The sequence below is a fragment of the Hyla sarda genome, chromosome 8, assembly GCF_029499605.1.
Source record: "Hyla sarda isolate aHylSar1 chromosome 8, aHylSar1.hap1, whole genome shotgun sequence".
Lineage (NCBI taxonomy): Eukaryota > Metazoa > Chordata > Amphibia > Anura > Hylidae > Hyla > Hyla sarda.
In genome coordinates, this window is record NC_079196.1 from 24,940,607 (window position 1) to 24,949,362 (window position 8,756).

Below are 8,756 nucleotides of genomic sequence, written 5' to 3' on the forward strand. Positions count from 1 at the left end.
AATGTGACACCTGCCGTTTGCTCAGGCCCTTTGAGGAAGCCACATTATTAGTCAGTCGCCAGGATTATGGGATGAACAACGTCATTCCACTGCTTCATTTCTTACAACAGGTGTTGGAATTGATAGCTGGTCAGGGCACTGGAGACGTGGCGCCTACATCTCACGGCCACATGAGCCCTGTGGGGACTGAACTGGAGGAGGAGGAGGGGCAAAGTGGAGCACTGTTCAGTTTTCGCAAAATGGGCGGTTTTTATAGTCATCTGACTAGAGAGGAGGAGCAGGAGAAGCCAGAGGAGCTAGGGGGCTATGAGGAAGGAGAAACAGAGGAAACAGACACACCGAGGCAGTATGCAGTGAAGATGGAGGAAGGGAGTCCCTCCAAGTAACTTGCACAAATGGCACGATGCATGCTCAGTTGCTTGCGTAGTGCCTGCCGAATTGTCACCATTCGGCAACGGGATGACTTCTGGCTCTACACCTTACTGGATCCTCGCTCCTGGCACAAAATGGCCGCCTTTTTTACACCCACTGAGAGGAAGGACAAACTGACCTACTACAGGGACATCCTACGTAGTCAGTTGGCCGATGCCTATCTGCACCATCCTCCGACTTGGGAGGGTCCTCTGTGTTCTCCTTCCACTGCCAAGGCTACTGGGGAGGGGTGGGTTGGCAGGAGCAGTACCAGCTTCATCAGCAGCAGCCTGAGTCTACAGTCGTTGATAAGTACCTTTCTTCACCAGCATAGTGATGCAACTTATCAGCAACACGTAGACCTGGAGCAGGACCTGAACCAGCACGTGTTGGCATACCTTGACATGCCCATGCCAATACACCTTGAAGATCTGCTGGAATTTTGGGCAGCCAAACTTGATTTGTGGCCGCAACTAGCAGAGTTTGCCCTGGAAAAGCTGTCCTGCTTGGCCAGTAGTGTGCCATTAGAGCGGGTGTTGTGCGGCGGGGGCCATAGTCACCCCAAGGAGAACTCATCTGTCCATGAAAAATGTGGAGAGACTGACCTTTGTGAAGATGAATTAGGCATGGATCAGCCAGGATTTCCACCCACCAATGCCTGATGCATCAGAGTAGATTGACCATGGTGCCACACCAACGCTTCACAAATATGGATAGTGCAAAACAGATTTAAGGCGCTGCACCCCAGTTACAGACATTCCTCCGCATCAGACCTTTTTTCATCCATCTTCTTCACTGGGTACTGGTATTGCCACCCACCGCACCACTCTGTCGCCATGTCACTTTCAGGACACCTGATGCTGCTGCTGCCACCTCCAAGCTGTCTCATTCTGCCAGTATATGTTCTCCTCATGCTGCCGCCACCTCCAGGCTGTGTCATTCAGCCACCATATTTTCTCCTCATGCTGCCGCATACTTCAGGCTGTGTCATTCAGCCACGATATGGTCTCCTTATGCTGCCGCAAACTCCAGGTTGTGTCATTTATGCACCAAATGGTCTCCTCATGCTGCCACAAACTCCACTCTGTGTCATTCAGCCACCATATTGTCTCCTTATGCTGCCGCAAACTCCAGGCTGTGTAATTCAGCCACTATATGGTCTCTTCATGCTGCTTGTACATAACTTAAAAAAAATTAAGGTAGCACTAGCTAGCATGAATCTTCAATTTAAATTTGAAAATTCATCTTTTAATCTTAGGGATTGTGAAGGCCTCTTGTTTCCACATGCTGTTGCCAACTCCAGGCTGTGTCATTCAGCCACTATATGTTTTCCTCATGCTGCTGGGACATTACCTAAACATCTTTTTGGTAGCACTAGCTACCATAAATTTTACATTTTATTATTAAATCTTAAAATTTCAAAAAAATCTATAGAGCGATAACAATGAACCATAACTGATTTAATTAAACATTTGCACTTCCACAGTCAGGGGGGCTCTGAGAGGCAGGGGCTGGAACAGGTGGTAGCTCGCCTTGCGGCGGACCACCATCTCGATGCTCACCAGAATGGTTACTCAAAAATTTTTAATAAGTTTAAATTAAATAAAAGTTACATAAAAATTATCTTTATTCTCTTCAATTTTGATGCCATATGGTCTCCCTGCTGCCACATCTAGACGCTCGGCGGCAGTGATTCTAATAGCGATGCCTGTAATCTGAATGTCATACTGAATAACTATTATTTCACTAGCACAGTACACTCCCTGTGCATGTTAGGACAAGGCAAAGTGTTCTACACCCTATTGAGACTATATGGTCTATTCATGCTGCCAACACCACCATGCTGTGTCTTTCAGCCACTATATGTTCTCCTCATGCTTCCACCACCTCCATGCTGTGTCAATCAGCCACTATATGTTCTCCTCTCACTGCTGTCACCTCCATGCTGTTTCATTGAGCCACTATATGGTCTCCTCATAATGATGCCACCTCCAGGCTCTGTTATTGTGCCGCTCTGCGACAGTGATTCTAATAGTGATGCCTCTGATCTGCATGTCATTCTGAACAACAGTATTATTTCACTAACCCAGCACATACCCTATGCGTGTTACAGCAAGGCAAATTATTCTACACCCCTATAGGCTCTCTGTAGGCCAGAAATAGCCATTTTAAATATTGATTTGCCGCAAATAAATTGAGACCAAATCAAATTTTTTCGGAAAATTCGGCAAAACGTCCAAATCAAATTTTTCTAAAAATAATATAATAATAATAATAATAATACCAGTACACAAGGAAGAATAATGCCATCACACCATTACCACCACATAGTGACTGTATTAAAATCAGTGTACATACACCAATTTCCCCCCCCCCATACAAAGCTCATATAGTGGTGACCCAGGTCTACACAGGCATTGCAGACCGTATAAGTGATTACAGTGCTGATACATTTACTGACTCACAGGAAGCGTCTTCTTGGAGTCGTTCTCTTTCCTTTTCTTGTCTGTCTTGCTCATGAAGTCATTTTCCAACCATGACTCGTCTCCACAGGATCTGCCAGAAAACAAACAGATTAGGCTCCATTGTTTTAGCACATTCCCCACCTGTTTCCTACCCTCAGTGCCCCAAATTATTCCCCCCTTGGTGCCCTGCATAGTATGAGGGAATAATTAAGTGTGTGTGTGGGGGGGGGGGGGGAAGGGTAGGGGAATTAGATGGTAGTGGGTAGGAAGATGGTGCGCCCCCGGTAGATAATGGCCCCAGGTAGATAGTAACCACAGGTAGGTAGTGGCCCCAGGTAGGTAGTGGCCAAAGGTAGATAATGGCTCCAGATAGGTAGAGGCCCCAGGTAGATAATGACCCAAGGGACATAATGGCCGTAGGTAGGTAGTAGCCAGGTATGTAGTGGTCCCCAGGTAGGTAGTGCCCCCCAGATAAGTTTAATAAAAAATTAAAACACATAATCCTGCGCTGAGGTCGGGCTTTCTGCAGCTTCCGGAGTGGTGCATTACTTCTCTGGCAGGCCACGTGATGAAATAATGTCATCACACAGCCTGCAGCGTAAATCTTCGCTCCTGTGCGTACATTGTGTGTACTATTTGTGTACTGTACATACAGAAGCAGGAGACCACTGTTTAAATAGCACTCTTCTGCTTCAGTGCTGGGGCTGTTGCACGGGGAGGTGCAGCAGGGTCCTGGGACCCCCAGGGAGTCCGGGCCTTTTACTGGGGTACTGACTATACCCCCCTGACAGCGGTCCTAGGGATAAGAAATGGGAAGAACCTGGACAGTGGCCGTCTCTCCAAAGGCCCCATAGCAGCATGGTATGAACAGCTTTGCCAAATGCTTCACTACAACAGCTTCACCATAACAGCTTAAAAATAAAATGCAGTCATTTCAGACATGAAAATAAAATGCTCCTATGATGAAAAATAAATGAAAAAAAATCTCAATCAGCTGCTCAATTGTCCCGTTGTTTAGTTGTTCTTAAAGCAAAACTAAGCAAAGAGCATTAAGCCCCAGATGGGAAATTGAAAATAATAAATGACTGGAGAAAGTGCAGAATGGCATCATCCTGATAAAGCAAAGCAGCAAGTGTAGATAATACGTCTTAACTATCCCGAATAAAAGCTGCCGATGCCAAACCTCCATTTATTCCATAAAAATAAAGATGTATTTTAATTTCCCCAAAATGTTGTGATTTCGGAATCGAATAAAGCAGGTGGAAGTGGATGGAATGGGTATTTAGAGAATCAGCGAGTAGGATACCTTCCAAAAAGCAGAGCGGTGATAATGTTCCATTTCTGCAGATTTCCTCTCTATCATTTCGACAAAATGTAAAAGTAAATTGCTAAAAGTTTTTTTAGACCCTATTATTTTCGGCGGGCGATTACAGTGATGAAGCTATGAGTGAATTGGCGTCATCTACAGCAGGTGTGTCAAAACAACACAAAAACCAAAAAGAAGAAAAATTACTTGGTCATTTGGAGACAACACATGGAGATCCTTGGCCCGGTGCCTCTAAAGTGACATGGATTATATTAACATGTTTCCTGTGGAATAACCAAGTATTTTAGGCACCAGCAAGAGACAGACCATGTGGCTGCTGTTTGGAGAGAGGGGGCCCTGTCCTGGTTGGTCCCATTCCTTTTTCTATAGGTAAGAGACTGTGCAGAACTCCTCTTTCCAGGGAACTGTCAAGAAATGAATGAAGGGGAGTATAACCCAATGGGTCATGGAAAGCAAAGGGAAATAAACACCAGACCCTTCTGTCTTGGGGGCAATATCACATGCCATAATAAGAGGTCCATTTGGAAATTGTCTATGACGGCCCCCTTTATTCTACATACACCACTGGGCACCAGAATAATACTGATATGCGTTTGATACCTATTAAAATGGTAACATACAGTCAGGGCTGGCTCTGCATATAGGGAAAATAGACAGCCGCCTAGAGCGCCCTTTTGATGGGGGGAGCTGCTCTGCCTGGCGCAAGAAAGTTAGACAACCAGCATCCGAACCACTCGCTCAGCCAGCAGTATGAGGAGGAGGCTTGTTACAGTATGTCACCCCAGTGGTATGGTGGGGCGTGCCAAAGGGAGGGCCAATGGGTGGAGTTCAAGGGGGCTGAAAAATTTGCTTTTGCCTAGGGTGGCAAAAATCCTTGCACCAGCCCTGCATACAGTGTAGAAATAGGATAAAGGAGAGTCACCAATTTCAACATTGCTTTGGTATTTAACCTCATTCTGAATTACCTCTTTTGGCAATAATATATATTTATAAAGTCCATGACAGTGTCTGGCTAAGGAGCTGAGCCCCCAAGCTCATCCTAATGTAAGGTAACAGGTAAGATGATAAGTAAGGGGGCAGGAGGTGACCAAAACACATATGGAAATGGCCCAGAAAAGGCAAAGCAGTATTTTGTTCAAACTTATGATGGCTTTATATTTCATTGGTTATAGTCAAGGGTCAAGTCCTGGAAAAAAAATAAGTGTCGGAACTCACCCAAGATTTCCACTCAAGTGCTGGTACTGCTAATGGGAACAGTGTTCCTGCTGTGGAAAAAGTGCAGGAACTCAGTACCCACATGTTCCTGCAGGACTTGAACCCTGGTTATAGTATTTACCAGGCAAAAAAAGCTTAATGGTTCTAACATAAAAACATAGGGGGAGATTTATCAAAACCTGTGCAGAGTTAAAGTTGCCCAGTTGCCCATAGCAACCAATCAGCTTGCTTCTTACATTCCTAACAAGGCCTGTGAAAAATGTAAGAAGGAAGCTGATTGGTTGCTATGGGCAACTGGGCAACTTTGCCTCTGCACAGGTTTTGATAAATCTCCCCCATAGTACTTGGTTGCAGCAGTGGACTAAGCTTGACGTTGCAGTACAATCCTTGGGCCTCACTGCTTTTCTTGCACATGAAGACCTTTCTATAGCATGTGTGAGGACCTCCTCCATCCAATCCACTCAATCTTGCAAACCACAGATCTCGCCTATGGCTGTGGCAGTTCAACTTAGCTTAGCAACAAAGATTAAAGGAAATTGCATCTTTTCGGCATTCTCATTGGGGGAGATTCATCAAAACCAGTGTAGAGGAAGAGTGGTGCAGTTGCCCTTAGCAACCAATCAGATTGCTTCTTTCATTTTTATCAAGGCCTTTGAAAAATGAAACAAGCAATCTGATTGGTTGCTATGGGCAACTGGGCAACCTTTACTCTGCACAGTAACTGGGCAACCTTCACTCTGGACAGTTCCTGACACGAACAGAGGTGTCAGCAGAGATCACTGTGGACAAGACAAAAAATTAATTCAAAAAGAAAAGAATTTCCTCTGTAGCATAGAGCTGCTAAAAAGTACTGGAAGGGTAAAGATTTTTTAATAGGAGTAATTTACAAATCTGTTTAACTTTCTGGCACCAGCTGATTTAAGAAAAAAAATGTTTTCCACCGGAGTACCCCTTTAAGCCCCCGGCTGGTACCTTAGTACCAACTGATCATGGTATTGACACCACAGCCTACCTGAGTATTGTAACTGACCATGTCCATCCCTTTATGACCACAGTGGACCCATCTTCTGATGATACTTCCAGCAGGATAATGCACCATGTCACATGACATCATCTCATACAGGACAATGAGGTCACATGACTCTAATGGCCTCCACAGTCACAAGATCTCATCCAATAGATCACCGCTGGGATGTGGTGGGACCGGAGATCCTCATCATGGATCCGACAAATCTGCAGCAACTGCGTTATTTCATCATGTCCATATGGAGGAACTGTGTGATGTCATCATGTCCATATGGAGGAACTGTGATGTCATCAAGTCTATATGGAGGAACTGTGTGATGTCATGTCCATATGGAGGAACTGTGTGCTGTCATCATGTCCATATGGAGGAACTGTGTGATGTCATCACGTCCATATGGAGGAACTGTGTGATGTCATCATGTCCATATAGAGGAACTGTGTGATGTCATCATGTCCATATGGAGAAATTGTGTGAGGTCATCATGTCCATATGGAGGAACTGTGTGATGTCATCATGTCCATATAGAGGAACTGTGTGATGTCATCATGTCCATATGGAGGAACTCTGTGATGTCATCATGTCCATATGGGAGAACTGTGTGATGTCATCATGTCCATATGGAGGAACTGTGTGATGTCATCATGTCCATATGGAGGAACTGTGTGATGTCATCATGTCCATATGGGAGAACTGTGTGATGTCATCATGTCCATATGGAGGAACTGTGTGATGTCATCATGTCCATATGGGAGAACTGTGTGATGTCATCATGTCCATAAGGAGGAACTGTGTGATGTCATCATGTCCATATGGAGGAACTGTGTGATGTCATCATGTCTATATGGGGTAATTGTGTGAGGTCATCATGTCCATATGGAGGAACTGTGGAGGAACATCAGCTGATAAGTACTGGAAGGATTAAGATGTTTTAATATAAGTATTTTACAAATCTGTTTAACTTTCTGACACCAGTTAATAAAAAAAATATATATAAAATAAATAGTATTCAACCGGAGTACCCCATTAATCCACTGCACACTGTAGAAAACTTGCATGCAGCCATGCATGTTATACCAGAGAAATGCATAAAAATACAAATGCAAGGTAAAACATTTAGGCATACATGCCTTAAAATACACTCTATAATGTCTAGCAAACCTTATTCTTCGGCCACCAAACTATGTTCAGCATTGCAGTTGGTGCAGCTGGTACTTGGACACCACACTCTCACCCTATATCACATAAGCAACAATGTAGTAATCCTGATCAGTCTACAATAAGCCCCTTCAGTGTGGAAACATTCTGTTGGAACTGTGTACAGTGGTCCCTCAAGTTACAATATTAATTGGTTACAGGACGACCATTGTATGTTGAAACCATTGTATGTTGAGACCATAACTCGATGGAAACCTGGTAATTGGTTCTGAAGCCCCAAAATTTCACCCAAAAAATAGGAAAATGCAAGGAATAAAGAAAAATAAGTAGATAACTAATATAGATAAAAACAAATCCTTACATATGAAAGTAAGAAAAAGCTGCTGGGAACTGTAAATTACTGTCTTTGTCAGTGTTTTCCAACCAGGGTGCCTCCAACTGTTGCAAAACTACAACTCCCAGCATGCCCGGACAGCCCTTGGCTGTCCGGGCATGCTGGGAGTTGTAGTTTTGCAACAGCTGGAGGCACCCTGGTTGGGAAACAATGGTTTATGTAGAGGACAGGAGCTTCTTCAGGGTCCTATACAGTACACACAGTGTCCCAAATGGAGCCGCCCTTACTTGGTGTCCAAAGGAGCAGCTAACCCTGGCACAGGTAGGGAGTAGTACAGAGCTTGTAATACCTCCCTGTACTGTAGGGGGCGCTACCAGACACAAGTCAGTGCTTGCACCTCAGTAATACAGGTGATTTACCAGTAAATGACCATTCTGATTGGTCGGTTCTTCCGGCCATTGACACGTTTCACAGATCTGGACTGTCTGTAGCATTGTATGTTGAGTCTGGTTTCAAGTTACAATGGTCCAGAAAAAAACATTGTATGTTGAAACTATTGTATGTTGAGGCCATTGTAAGTTGAGGGATTACTGTAATGCTATACATGTGACCAGATGAGCAGTGCAAATGGTTCAAGAGTCACAATTGGCCCTCTTCTCTATTACGCCTAGAGAGCCCCATAGTCCCCCAGTGATTTATAATAGAACAGTAAACCTAAGCATGAGTATTAAGCATGTATTTCTTTATAGTGTTTTCCTTTATGCTTTTCCTTAAATGGGCACTGTCATGAAAAATTATTTTTGATATGTTGTAGTACTTAAG

At 44.2% G+C, this 8,756-nt stretch overlaps 1 long non-coding RNA gene across 1 annotated transcript in view; it reads right to left on the reverse strand.

Annotated features, from left to right (window-relative positions):
* Window positions 1-6,746, reverse strand: part of LOC130284634 (uncharacterized) — a 42,359-nt gene extending 35,613 nt beyond the window's left edge. Inside the window, exon 1 of the long non-coding RNA XR_008847105.1 lies at window positions 6,431-6,746. This is a non-coding gene — a long non-coding RNA (uncharacterized LOC130284634). The remainder of the gene's footprint in view (window positions 1-6,430) is intronic.
* Window positions 6,747-8,756: the final 2,010 nt, after the last annotated feature.